The sequence below is a fragment of the Hippopotamus amphibius genome, chromosome 1 (assembly GCF_030028045.1).
Source record: "Hippopotamus amphibius kiboko isolate mHipAmp2 chromosome 1, mHipAmp2.hap2, whole genome shotgun sequence".
Classification (NCBI taxonomy): domain Eukaryota; kingdom Metazoa; phylum Chordata; class Mammalia; order Artiodactyla; family Hippopotamidae; genus Hippopotamus; species Hippopotamus amphibius.
In genome coordinates this window covers 66,025,051-66,033,952 of record NC_080186.1, presented here as the reverse complement: position 1 = coordinate 66,033,952, position 8,902 = coordinate 66,025,051, and positions in this window count along the sequence as shown.

Here is an 8,902-nt window from a genome sequence, read left to right as displayed (position 1 = left end):
CTGACAGCCATTCTGTCCCTACACAATCATTCTTTTTTTTGTTTTTTGTTTTTTTTTTACTTTCTGTACAGTATTCAATAAATTACGTGAGACATTCAGCACTTTATTATAAAATTAGCTTTGTATTAGATGACTTTGCCCAACTGTAGGCTAATATAAGTTCTGTGCACATTTAAAGTAGGCTAGGCTTAGCTATAATATTCACTAGGTTAGTTGTATTAAATGTATTTTCTGCATAATGATATTTTCAACTTACAATGAGTTTATCAAGATGTAACCCCATCATAAGTCAAGGAAGATCTGTACATGAGATTTTGGTCCCATTTCTGTGAGGGTCCTTGTTTAAACAGTAAGTTTAATGTTGTGTTAAATGTATACATGAATGTATAAGAAAACAGCTGCTAACTGATTGGTCAAAAGTTGGAATTAACATTTTAAAATTTTAAACAATTACCAAGAGCAAAGTATGTAAAAGAGGAGAGTGTAACCCCTAAAAACAAAACAGATTTATGACACTGCTTCTAGCACAATACTAGAAGGAAGGGGGAAGAAAAGGAAAGAGGGAAGCAGACAGGCAGGCAGAGAGACAGCGAAGGACTGGGAAAATCTTTTGACCAGGATGGTGGGAGAAGAGTGAGCTTCCAGTTGAATCCTTTAATGATGGAAAGGCATGGGTAGGCAAGGGACATTCCAGCATTGGAGAGGAATAGCGGGTGGTGGGATGAATTGGGAGATTGGGGTTGACATATATATGCTAATATGTACAAAATAGATAACGAATAAAAAATTTATTTTTGGGAAAAAATGACACCATTTTGATAGCCTTATAAAAAGAAAAGACTGTGTCATACAGAGTGAAGTAAGTCCGAAAGAGAAGGACAAATATTGTATGCTAACTCACATATACGGAATCTAAAAATGGTACTGATGAACTCAGTGACAAGAACAAGGATGCAGATACAGAGAATGGACTGGAGAACTCGAGGTATGGGAGGGGCGGGGGGTGAAGGGGAAACTGAGACGAAGCGAGAGAGTAGCACAGACATATATATACTACCAACTGTAAAATAGTCAGTGGGAAGTTGTTGTATAACAAAGGGAGTCCAACTCGAGGATGGAAGATGCCTTAGAGGACTGGGGCAGGGAGGGTGGGGGGGACTCGAGGTGGGGGAGTCAAGGAAGGGAGGGAATACGGGGATATGTGTATAAAAACAGATGATTGAAGCTGGTGTACCCCCCCCCCAAAAAAAAAAAAAAGCAAGAGTGTAAATATTTAAAAAAAAAAAAAAAAGAGAAGACTGAAGATATGAATACAGGCGTTAACATGGATACTCAGGAGGCAAATGGAGTCAGCCTGAAATAAATACAGTGTAAATGTAAATAAAATGTACAGCCATTGTCGAGACTATTTGTATTTACCTTGTAAGCTCTGTTACACACAGTATTTTTCCCCCTATGATTCCATAGATAATGTGGCTTCTTTATCATGGATAATTCATTATCTACACTTCAATACTTTCTAAGATTTTTGAGAAGTGACCTTACAAGAGAAACTAATTTTAATACCATGTGAATAAATCTCCTAGGATTCCGCTTTTCAACAGTTATGAGAGCTTGACTGTTCTTTTCTAAACTCATTGCAACCCAACCTTTCCCTTCTAAGAGAGCTTCTAAACGCTGACACTGTGGGAGAATGAACCCTTATGGAATTCTCATTGAGAGGTAAAATTGTCCCCGTAAGCACACTTCCTGATAACCAGACTTAAGGTATTTAACACGCTTTCATTTATGCTGTTTACCCAACCAAATACATTCACATGGGTTCTAGAAAGATTTTCTGTAGCTGAAATAACACCCAGACTAGGGTCCTGCTATTAATAAAATACGTAGGGAATACCCCAGAAAAACTAACATTAAAGAGGTATAAAATGTAGGCTTTTCTATTACAATGACCTAATATGTTCCTATTACAAGTCTTCCTATTATTTAAACAGCTGAACTGGCAGCTTTAATACCCTTTAAAAGTTAATAGTGGAATTTCAGCGAGACTCTTAAGTCCATATGTGTTTTAATGGATGTTTTAATTACAGTATTTTATACTTGTTCCTATATGTGTCTAGAATTATGTGTTTATAACTATCCATATATGTTACATTATTGTAAATCCTTATATTTAACTTTTTGTGATTGAAATAGCATTGTATTTCACTTTCATTATTTTTCAGGATGTCTGTAATGTTTTCGTGGTACAATATACAATATTTTCACAGTTTTCTGAGCTCACATAAAGAGTCCTTCCAAACACTATGGGCAAAGTGACTTGCCAAATCGCTTTAAATAAAATGGTCACTTCCCCTCTTTCCTTTATGGAATCATGCTTTCCATCTCGTGATATTTTGACTTGAAAGAGAAAAAAAAATCTATTTTAGAAATGTCTCAGCCATTTTATCTGAGTTTCTTAATACATTCATTCACTATTTATTGCATGTAAAGCTATGTTTTCATATCTGATTGACTTTAACAAAAGTTGTTTTCAATTAGGGATAGTTTCTATAGTATATTGTTCTTAAATTTTTGTTTTTTTAGAGATGGATAATGTAATCATACTACTAAAATACATGGGAAATCTATAAGCAAATTTTTGTTTTGTTTCTCTCTTCCTCCCTTTCTTCTTTCCTCCCTTCCTTTCTTTCCTCCCTCCTTTCTTCCTTTTCATCTTTCCTTCCTTCTTTCTTTCCTTCATTCCTTTCTTTCTTCCTTCTTAGTTTGAAATAACAATTAAAACTTGACCCTATATTCTTAAGGTTTATTTATCCACGTACCTCGAAATTGAATCAGAAACTTTCTGATTCAATCTTCAGAAAATTTGAACCCTACTATTACCATAAAGTAATAGATAGAAGAAGAATCATTTTAGCAAAACCTGTAAAATAACATATATCTTTTAAAGACATAGGCTCAGCCTATAAGCTCTGATCATGGCTCTCATTATCAAAGACATTTGATGAGTAATGACCTGTGTTGATATAATTATAGACATCATGCATTGGAAAAGCTGTGGTAAAAAAAATCTTTTTAAGTATTTTAACTACATATAAGTAAGCACTTTAAATACATTTAGTCAGTTGCTATATTATGAAATCCCATAAAATACATTTTAACAAATGTATAAAATATAAATATGTCTTTTTAATCACACAGGTCAAGGGCTAGAAACCACCCATGTAGGGAGAAACCAAAAGCTGTAATGAATGAGAGGATGGGACTTGTTCACTAGATGATGAAAGAAAGTACTTAACATGATTTGTAGAATATGAAACAGTGAACAATTAAGAATGTGTTCAAATTACCTTAAGTAAACTTGGAATCTAGTCACTGAGATTTAAATCCTGATATGCTTGAAACCAATTGTATTTATCATCCCCTAAAAGAAACTTTTTTTTAAAGAATAATTCAGATTTCAAATGATAAAAGTTCTCTGAAGAGTATTGGGCTGTGGGCTCCATTTCCTGAGAAATGACGTAACTATGACATGTCAGCGTGCCAGGGAAAGAAGTCAGCAGAGGGGCCTGGGAGATGTTGATGAAGAGGGTGCTGACTTAAATCTTATCAGCTTCCAAAGATTGCTTGGCCTGTTCTTCTGGTTCCTTCCTCAGGAAGCTGAGATATGCATGGCTGCCTCGTGGGTGAATCATCACCAAACTCTGTTGTGGAGGGTCTGGAAGGGGATTGTGTTAGGAACTCTGGGACACTTAATGACGCTCCTGCCTGTCTATGGCTGGAAAGCATAGCTGATCCGGATCTACAATGTGTTGAGGTCTGGGGTTTGATCTCTGTGTGGGCCAATTAGCTTTTTCTTTTTACACATGATCAGAGACTGCATAGCTAACCCTGGCCAGTGAGGTGTCTTGCACATATGAATCACTCATGAGTGAATCGATAAGTTACTATATATACATAGTTTATATATACAGAAATTTATATACATATAAATTTCTCTCAGTCCTAGGAAAACAACTCAAGCATATGACCTTCACTTTGTTAGCACTAATTTCATCTATTAGCAGATCTGATCAGATTCTTTAGAGAATTAAAGTCATTTTTTAGATGGAATTATTATTTTCAATAAAATAAATATCTTTAAAAATCATGTTGTTAAACTTGTTCTCAAAATAGTGGCTTGTGGGCCTAATTTCAGGGAGAATTATGATAATAACTAATACTTTTTTCCCATAAACTACCCCTTTAATTAGATAAAATTAAAATACTAAAAGGTTAAAATAATATCCTTTAAAACTACAAGTGACAATAGAAATAGTTTAGACACTCCTTGCAGAATTGTAATGATGGTGACATTCCATGACTGAAATATATTCTAGAAAGTTGGTTGGGAGTTCCCTGGTGGTCTGGGGGTTAGGATTCAGTGCTTTCACTATCATGGCCTGAGTTCAGTCCTTGGTTGGGGAACTGAAATCCTGCAAGCCAGGTGGCATGGCCAAAAAAAAAAAAGGGTTGGATTCTCACGTGAGATTGTGTAGAAGATGCATGTTGTGTAATTAAAGGGTGTGTTTTCCTTTGGGAAATCACTTCTTCTTCACTCTTAATCCACAGCTTTAATGTAAGATGATGTCACTTCTGAGATCTAGGAGAAGCCACAGAATTCATGCCTGGCCAATGAAATATAACCAGTGACATTTTTGAGAATTATTGGAAAAGAGAGATTTTCCCCTGCCTTGGTTATTTAGGTAGTGAGATGGAATTTTGGAGTTGCCAGGACCATTAAAAAGAAAGGGCTTACCTTAAAATCAGACTAATATGGAGAAAAGCAGGGCCACGGTGATGCTGTGTGTGTGTGGGGGGGGGGGAGTCAGAAACAAAACAAAACAAAACAAAAAAGAGAGTCCTGATGACTTTTTGAGCCCCTGGGTATAAGCATATCTGAAGGAAAATTTGGGACTTGGGAGTTTTATTGTCAATAATTCCCCCTCCTTTATTTCTGCTTGAATCTATTTGATTATATTTCTATAACCTGCAAACTTAAAATAGCTAGTTAATAGAAATAAGAATCAGAACTTTTAGTTAATCTAACACATGTTTATTGAACACCTACTTTGGGCTTTAGACTTAATAACTAAGCTCTGGTTTTTACAGAATCTGATAGAATATCATATTATGTATGAAGTAAATTATAGTAATATATAAAAAAGACTTCAGAAAAATATGACAAAATTTGAATTTATTTAAATAGCACTATCTATTAATTAGATTAATTTTCCTTCTGTTCTCAAAACAATAGTTTTGCCATTTTTGTTTTAAAGACCTAAAATGCTAACTGAGGCAGTAAAGTGTTTTAAAACTAAAATGTAAAATATATGATGCATATTGAAACAATGAGGCTGGAGGACTGGGTGATTTTGAAAAAACTATCTTCTTCTGTAACATTGAATCTGCCATGTCAGCCCAGCTTAAATGAAGCAGCAAATCTCAGTGCATTCAATCACATTGAATATCACATCTGTTGCAAACATATTACATATCATTACTGATACTTCGTATTCCATTGATTTTCACTGAGTTGCATGAATCCATAGGTTAGTTCAGAGAGACAGAGGTCACACTATAGAAAATGGCATTTTAATTTAAGAAATAAGTTGTGTAATGTTCTTGGTGTTGTCCAACCATACCATATCACCATTACCTGGAAATTATAATGGGTCAATAATGTTGAAGACCATCAAGATTAAATACCAAAATCAACTTAAACTTAAGGGGGAAATACAACCAGCTCCTTTATGAGGCATTAACATCCACATAGCTGTTAAGAAAGAGTAAGTTTTAATTCTAGTTTCTCTCCCCTTTTTATACTGGCTTTCTAAAATGCATCGAATTTGTTAGGAAAACCACTAAAAACCTTTAAGGGATGAGGTATAGTGCAAAGAGGTGAATGGCTAAAATACAGTCAGGATTGAGTACACTTTTGATGTTGCCTTTTACAGTGTTATTCTTTCTTCAACGTCTCCTCCTACAAATGAGAACTCTAAATAGAGAATAAAGTGACATCCTTTTTTGTTTTGTCTCTTCCTTCCAGCTTTCACCTTATGGCATTATGTCACATTCCCTTTCAAACTTTCCCTGTCAACTTGAATAGTTGGTAATGCAGAAGGCTCTTTCATGTGGCTGCTGGTGGGGAGAGTGGGGTCATAATTCAGATGTTATGTTTTCCTTTGGGTCAGTGCACAACTTTCTTTTCTATCTAACAAAAAAATGACAACTCTAGATCAGAAGAATTAAGATCAAGCTCAAACACCCTAAATGGATGGGTTTCCTTCTTCCTCTTACAGAAGAGGAAATACCACTTCCCCACCCCTTCCTCTGAAATTGCATGACCTGCTCCTCTCCTCCTGGGATTTGGAGAGAATCTGGAGGGCAGAACAGAGAGTTCAGCTACTGGTCATTGTGTTTTATACACCTAAGTAACATGCTTCTTGACCTCATTGATAACCCAAAAAGGAAGATTTAAATCTATTTCCTCAAGTTTCAGATCAGGTGACTTTAGTCTAGAATAAATCCCAAAGTCCTAGCAAGGGTGTGTGTGCATGTGTGTTTGTTAGTCTTGATACCTTCTTATTTCTTGACAGATTGATGATATTTGCCTAGTATAACTAACTATAATGATATTACCAAACTGTCTCCTCACAGATCTTATATATTGCCAACTACTTGGTTCACTTTGTTTAGATGGAGTAATAATTAGTTTAAACACAAATTCCAGTCACCATGTTGGTTTTTCCTTCCACGTGAACTTTGTTTCATGGTTGTGTGAGTATGACTGTAAAGACGGCAGCTCATTATTTCCTGTTAAATAAAGCCTTCTCATGTCTTCAAATCATCACCAAAACAATAAAAACTAAACTGCACATATCAATTCAATGAACAAAAGACAAACATCTCTGATGTGCAGTATAGAAGATATAAATGAATTTGGAATTAGACAAGTCTGCAGTTGACTCCTAGATTCCCTGTTTATTGAATGTATGAGTTTCTTCATTTCTAAAAAGGGAGAAAAGAAGTTGTGCATAGTCAATGAGGTAAAGTTACGAAAACCTATGACCCATACCATATACATACAAAAATGTTAGTTCTTTCCAATTTAATTTGAAAAGATTTTTGGAAGTCTCCTATGTGCCAGATACAGAGCCTTGCAGAGAGTGTTGGATGGGTCAGAAGTTGAATGTAGTCCACTTAGAGCAGCTGGCCTAGAAGTCTGACCTAAGAGGGTATCACCAACTCTCAGGAAACAATAGCAGCTGTGTCTACTCCTTCTCTGAGACCTCTTTCTCTTCCAAATGAAGACTTTCCTCAAGATTCTGTTCTTTAATATCTTCTCTCTCATGCTTTCCCACTTCCGTGGCAATCTCATTTATTCCAATCTCAGCATATAAAGCCAATTTTCAAATCAAAATTGGAGTTTTCTCCACCTCTCTAAGCCAACTCCATGAGTATCATGTCAAATCCTATCATTTGAAATATAGAAATATGAACTCAACTTCTCTGCCCAGAGAAGTTCCTCCTTCTGACATCTATGCTTTTGTTAATGAATGTACGATTCATGTCATTCTCTCAGAGACACAGTTAGAAGATGTAGAGAAGTGTGGTGCAGTGTTTAAGAGCAAGCTTTATGGGATAAGGCTGCCCAGGTCTAACCCAGCTCTGTCATTGGAATAATAAAGCATCTTAACACATTGACCTCATGTTGCTGTTGTATGGATTATATTTTATTAAATTTTCAACAATACTGTATTATGTATTTGAAGGAGAATAACTATTGCTAAGAGAGCAACTCAAAATTTCTCATCAAAAGAAAAAAAATTTGTTGTGTGTATGGTGACAGATGTTAACTAGTCTTATTAGGATGATTATTTCACAATATGTGCATATATTGGGTCACTATGTTGTACACATGAGAGTAATATGAATTTATATATCAATTATTACAAGGATAGTGCATAACATAGAGTTAGCCCTGTAGAAAATAGTTTCTGTTTCAGCAAACACATTTATTTGCTGTTTTATAAGTACACTAAGTATTTGCACCAGGATGGAATTAGACCCCTGTCCCCTGTATCCCTGCCTGTCTCTAATCATCATTCTAAAACATCTAACAATCTGTCCAACTAAATATAAGCTTTTTCTCCCTTTAATCCATAAGATTGAATACTTCTTTTCTGAAGCTTTATATTAATACTATTTGCATGCTAATATTATCCCTCATTTGATTAGTAAGATCTTAGGATCAAGAAACTGTTTCTTACCCATTTTGAACCCTCAAAACAAAAGCTGATTCATTGGCGGGGACTGGGTTGTAAAACTACTTTGAACTGAATTATAAATATACTCTACAAAATATTAGACTTGTTAGTGCTATACAAAGTACTAGTCACATTTCTGGGTTTTGTTAATGCTGTGTGTCTTTATCATTTCCAAGTTTCTGTTTCTCTATAGGTTTAATTGAGGAAAAGAACACCCTGAGATAATAATTGCTCACTAAGTTGTGTTAGCAATGTGTAGTCTGGTTTTTAGTTACATAATTTATGTGAAAAAAAAAAACTATTGGGGATATTACTATGCTATTGTTAGAGGATATCACTTATCTGAGAATGTGTAATAAATGGACACAGTGAGTTATTGAGTTAGGGTTCTGGGCCATTAATGTGCAGGAGTTGATGAGTTACTTAACCCATCAATTTTATAGCCCTTTCTCCCCTCCCCGAGAATAAGAATGCTTAATGACCACTGGTGGCTTGGGTTCATTGATTAAGGAATTTGAGTGCATATTTAGGGAGAAGATCCTAAGAAGACTGATGTGTTTGCTTTGGTATAACCTTTATAATGTTAAGTTTTT